We start from the raw sequence: 6,000 nt of genomic DNA, 5'->3' as shown, positions 1-6,000 counted from the left end.
ACCTGAAAAGTGGGTTATGCTAGTATAGAAGATAATTTAGCATGCAGACCTTGTTATGTGGTAGTAGTTTGCAATACAAAAATAACTTTGCTTGATACTTGGATCTCAAAATTGAGCCTTGATTCTCGCAGTTGCAAAACTGGGGGTGTTGTATGAGGGGTATGTTTGTCATGCAGTGACACTAAATAGGGTAGTTACTAAATGACTGTTTCTTACATCGAGATATGATATTGTAAAGAGTCAGTTTTCACAGCTGATCTGTCTGTAAATACCAGAATGAAGATCATAGTCCACATGCAAGTTGGATTTCTCTTGAAACCTGGAGCAGACTGTTTTCTCTGACAATCCTGTGGAAGCTCTTCTTAAAGTATCTCGGTGCTTTTACTTATGTGAGAGAGTTTTCAAATATATTGTGAAATGAGCAAACCTCCACTAAGACAGAAGAAGGTTGTGAGTGTTTGGTGTTTTGTGTGTTTTTTTTTTTTTTTTTTGTGGGTTTGTGAGGTGTGTGGTGTGGTTTTTTTTTTTTTTAAAACAAGTTTTTTATAATCAAGTCATTGAGTTCATAATGAACTAGCCTCAAAACTTTAGAGCACCTAAGCTTTTTTTCCTCACTCTTTATCTCTCTAGGTTAGTTTATTCTTAAACATTTGTTACGTTAGGAGAAAATCTGTCTAAAGGGTGTCATGTCCACCTCCCCCTCTATCAAATGCTACTAATAAACATGCTGGCCATGAGCATGCTGAGAGTGGCTTCCTGTCAGAATTGCTTTATGTAAAATCACAAGGAAACAAACGTTTCTCATATCCTCCCATTGTTTTGTTTCCTGTGAAGTAGCAGGCTGGATGTGTGTCTTGGATACAGGCTTTTTTTTATGGCACTATACGTGTTGGGATGATCCAATCAAATGGTTCTTGGTATCCCCTATAGTCCCTATAGCAGGAAATGAGGCTTCCTCGCATCCTGTTGTTCTCCAGTTAGCCTGACTTTGGAGAGCTCTTGGCTCTAGCAGAATCCAGAATGAAGGTGAGCTTAAAATGGATTTAGGATTTTTTTTTTTAATTTTGTAAGTTTAAGCTATTGTTTCTAACCTTTTTATTAAACATCCATTTTTTTTAAATAGTTCTCTCTTTCCCCTGTACTACCTTTCTGATCCAGTTCTGGTGTCTGCACAAATACCAATGTCTCTTGTATTTCTTCTTTTTTGGATCAGAGCCATTATTTTGTGATTCTGTTCATGCTTTTCATTTGCTTGTTTTAAAAGCTACCACGATAAGCATGTAGCTAACAATGAAAATTTTACACCCCTGATGCTTTCTTGTTTCATAGCAGCTTCATTGTCCCTTCCCCCTTCCCCCCAGTTTGAGCAGTGGTTAAGTTACCTCCCCATCTGGTTTTGCTTTTATGCATTCTGCTGTCGCCTTATAGGTATCTTTTCCTCACCTCTATTATAAAATATGCTATTAATAAAACTTAACATATCTGTAGTCTCTTTGTGTAAAATCAGATAATTCCTCATTTGCTTAATGTCTTTTACCGTGCGCATAGTTTTTAAATACTCCCTCATGTTTCAGGAAAAACCCTACAAAATTCACATCTTAGCAATTCCCCGGTCCCATTCCTTACAGCTTCAAATAAATAACAGTAGGTTTAAAATTTTCTGTAGCACAATGAAACTTGGTGAAGTAGTTATTTGATGTATTTTATGTGAGTGATAACTGCTTAAGTGTATTAGTGTTTGCCTCTGCTTGATTTTGCATTTGTTTTGTGGCATTGCTCTTCTGAGCTGTATACATGCTACCTGAGCCTGAGAGATGTCAGCACCGGCGTAGCCAAAGTAGAACTGCTGTTCGTTGGGACTGGAGATGATCCTCACTCTGAGGGGGGAAAAAATGTGCATGTTAACATATTCAAGTACCTCAAATACTGTGAATGCTTTGGGAGATATTTTTTTTTCTTACTGAACAATATTGTCATTAAATATTTCCCCAATCTGCTCTATCTTGGTTAGTAGATCACGTAACTAGTCACAACTGATCTGGCAGTCCCTTCTGTGGTTATTTTAGGTAGCTTTCATGAAAATTTTCACTTCTCTTAGTTTTAACCAGCCTCCCTCTTTCTCCTCCCAGCCTGCCTTTGTCTCTTCCTTTCTTCTCCCCTGGAAATTTGGGTTTTTCCTCTCCTGTCTCTGAAGGCTGCTTTCTGGGGTACAAACTTTCTGATAGTGCCTGTGGGGTGCGTCTGTTATCAGGAAAATAAACAAGTTTTTGTTGACTTTTTAGATAAAAGCTACTACTCTGTGGGAAACTGAATCTCTTTCTGTTTCTTAAATCAGTCGGAACAACTGTAATAGCTGTCTTTTATTGTCCTTCTTCTAGTCTTGCACAAGGGGATACTGTGACTCTTTTCAACCTGTGCAGACTCTATTGCAAGAGCTATTTTCATGAGACTTTGGATGAGTGTTTCCATTACCTCAGGCAAATATTATGGGTCTTTTTTTTTTTTTTTTTTTAATCCCCTCTTCTCCCCCTAAAATCCAGATGTTTAATGTCATCACCCAGTGCTTGAAAGTTACTGCAGTGTTTTCTACAAGATAGTATGAGGTTTGGATCTCTTTCCCACAGTTAAAAAATAAAATAACCCGTGGCTTTCATCCCTCCCCTTCCCAAACCTCGTTCTCCATCTAACCTATCCAGCAACTACCCTCTTTGTAAAATTCATTGTCAGGAATGCTGCTTTCCTCTGTGTCTTGTAGAATAAAGAGATAGCATGTATGTTGTAGTATGTTTAAAAGTATTTGTAGTAATTTTGAAAATGTTTTATGAACAATCAGGTACAGTGCCTGTGAGCTGCTACAGAAAAAGAAGAGTATATCAAGAGTAATGGTACTCAGTAACTTTTTTTGCCAAACTGTCTGAGGAAAGCTTCTGTCTTCTGATAACTGGTTTATTCAACTTTCCTGTAATTTAAATGGCTCCTGGTATTTTTAGCTTATATGTTCTTCATTTTTTCTCAAATGCAGCAGTTTCTATATTCTCTTTATTTTTAAAAATGAGTTGTTGGTTTTTTTTAAGGGGGGGAAAAAAAACCCCACAGCTTTTTTCTGGTCCATGACAGCCACTGAAAGACTGACACCTTGATCTGGCAGTAGCTTCTACAGTCATAGTTTGCATGATTAGCATAGAAATGCTTAACTTAAAGGCTTGTTTCTACAATTGTGTCTTCTTTTGTTTTCAGACTTTTGATGCAAATGACCTGTATCAGGGACAGAATTTCAGCAAAGTTCTCAGCTCTCTTGTGGCTTTAAATAAGGTGACTGCAGGTAAGTAGACTGCTCTGTCCTGGTGCTTGCTTACCTTACTTTCGACTCACATCAGTGTGTATTTAAACCTGTTGCTATAGTCATGATAAAACTAAAATGTGCAGTGTTTTAGAGGAGTTTCTTTGTTGCAGTTTGTTATGATTTTGGCAGCAGCCTCTCTGGGTTCTCTCCTCTCTTCTGCAGCAGCAGGAAGCTTTGCAGTGGAGCTAAGGCTGAGCCTTTTAGCTGACAAGAATTCTTAGAAGAAGTCCCCATCTTTTTTTTTTTTTCCCTCCTTTTTTCTGTTTGAAATACTAACAGTTTACTTTTGCCCCACTCTTATTCCTGTATTTAAACACTTTTGTCAAAGCTTTTGTTGTGTGTCTGTCGTGTGTCCCCCCCCTTTCCTCAGCACTGTCCTTTCTTGACAGTAACAAAAGGATAGCTAACATCTCTGATCCCTTAATCTACAAGTTTCATTTAGGAAGCAGCTAGTCACAAAACACCTACCTCAAGTTCTTTGAGGTGAAGAGAGAGCTGTAGAAATACCACGCAGGTGAAAGATGTCCATGCTTTGTTGTAGGGTGAAGGCTGCACTAAATTATGTCAACTGAACCCTGGGACAGTCAAGAAATGTTAACATTGGTGGCCCTTTTTGTTCCTCCATTTTGGGGTTTTACATTGTTGGCAGCAAGCTCAAAAAATGGTCATCAAGTTGGAGTCTGGTGAGAAGGAGATATTATTTAAAAATGGACTGTACTTGTCAAGTTTTATATGGGGAGGAAAAGGAAGCTGATCGAAAAGTCAGTGGTGGATCAGCGTGAATTTGTTTAATAGTGATATGATAAATATCTTGTCACTTTTATAATATTCCTTTGGTCCATTGCAACAGGGATTTTTTTTTTTTGTGGCTTTTTTTTTTCCCTCCATGCATAAGAAAACACCCTTTAGGAGTGAGTTTTGCAACCAGATTTTTACTTCTAATGAATAGGCATGGAGTAATACTATTGATGACTTTGAAGCTACTTACACCAGTTGAAGATACTGCCTTTCATCTTAACTGCAAGTGCAAATGTAAACGATTTCAGTACATCTTTAAAGCTGCTGTATACTGACCATAGCTGTCTTTAAAGGGGAGGAAAAGTGCAACTGTTTGGTCCAGGCATCAATAGATTAATACCCACATCAAAAAGCCGCAATTGCAGCTGGCCTTAGAAAGGACACAAGCTGATCCCTGTCTTAGTAGGGGGGTGGTGGTATGGAAGCCAAAAATCAAAACCACATGCGAACTGTGGTGTTGCCTCATTCCTAGCAGCAAGCAGAGCTGCATAAATCTTCCTGACCAACTGTTCTTCCAAACAGTTTCATTTTATTGGGTGACTGTGTAGAAGGCATTTTAGACTCTATTTAGTAACCAGAGTAGGGAGATAGAGTCTGACAAATAAAGAGGGACTGGTGGAGGATGTAAAGGTTGGGGGCAGACTGGGCTGCAGCAATCACAAGAAGATAGAATTCAGGATTAAGTGTAGTATAGACAAAATGACAAGTAGAGTTGAAACCTTAAACTTCAGGAGGGCTAACTTTGGTCGTTTCAAGGAGTTGCTTGGAGAAATCCCATGGGAGAGGGCTCTAGAGGGTAAGGGGGCTCAAGAGAGCTGGCTGCTATTTAAGCGTCACTTCCTCCAAGCTCAGGATCAGTGCATCCCAAAGAGAAAGAAATCAGGCAAGGAAAGAAGGAGACCTGCATGGCTGAGCAGGGACCTTCTGAAAAAGCTCAGGTGGAAGAAGGGAGTTTACAGTAGGTGGAAGAAGGGGCTGACTGCTTGGGAGGAATACAAGAATGCTGTCAGGGTATGCAGGGAGGAAACAAGCAAAGCCAAGGCAGCCTTGGAATTGAACCTGGCGAGGGATGTCAAGGCCAACAGGAAGGGTTTGTTTAAGTATATAGGAGACAAAAGGAAAACTAGGGGAAAATGTGGTCCCGCTGTTGAACGAGACAGGTGCCGTGGTGACAGATGATGCAGAGAAGGCGGAGTTGCTAAATGTGTTCTTCGCTTCTGTCTTCACTGTTCGGGCCAGTCCGGGGGAAACCCAGACTTTGCAGGTAACAGAGAAAGTCTGGAGGGAGTAAGACTTTCCTTTGGTTGATGAGGAGCAAGTTAGAGATCAGTTAGATAAACTGGATATCCACAAATCCATGGGGCCTGATGGGATGCACCCTCGAGTGCTGAGGGAGCTGGGGGAAGTCATTGCTGGGCTGCTCTCCATCATCTTTGAAAGGTCCTGGAGGATAGGTGAGGTGCCTGAGGACTGGAGGATAGCTAATGTCACTCCAGTCTTCAAAAAGGGCAAGAAGGATGACCTGGGAAACTACAGGCTGGTCAGCCTCACCTCCATCCCTGGAAAGATGATGGAACAGCTTGTGCTGGGTATCATCTCAAAGCACCTGGATGAAAAGAAGGTTATCAGAAGTAGTCAACATGGATTCACTAAGGGGAAGTCGTGTCTGACTAATCTGATAGCATTCTATGATGAAGTGACTAGATGGGTGGATGAGGGGAGGGCAGTGGATGTGGTCTACCTTGACTTTGGCAAGGCTTTCGACACTGTCTCCCACATCATCCTCGCATGCAAGCTTAGGAAGTGCGGGCTAGATGAATGGACAGTAGGGTGGATTGAGAACTGGCTGACATAGAGCT

Source organism: Vanellus vanellus, assembly GCF_965231255.1.
Source record: "Vanellus vanellus genome assembly, chromosome: 1".
Lineage (NCBI taxonomy): Eukaryota > Metazoa > Chordata > Aves > Charadriiformes > Charadriidae > Vanellus > Vanellus vanellus.
Note: the sequence above shows the minus strand (reverse complement) of the source record.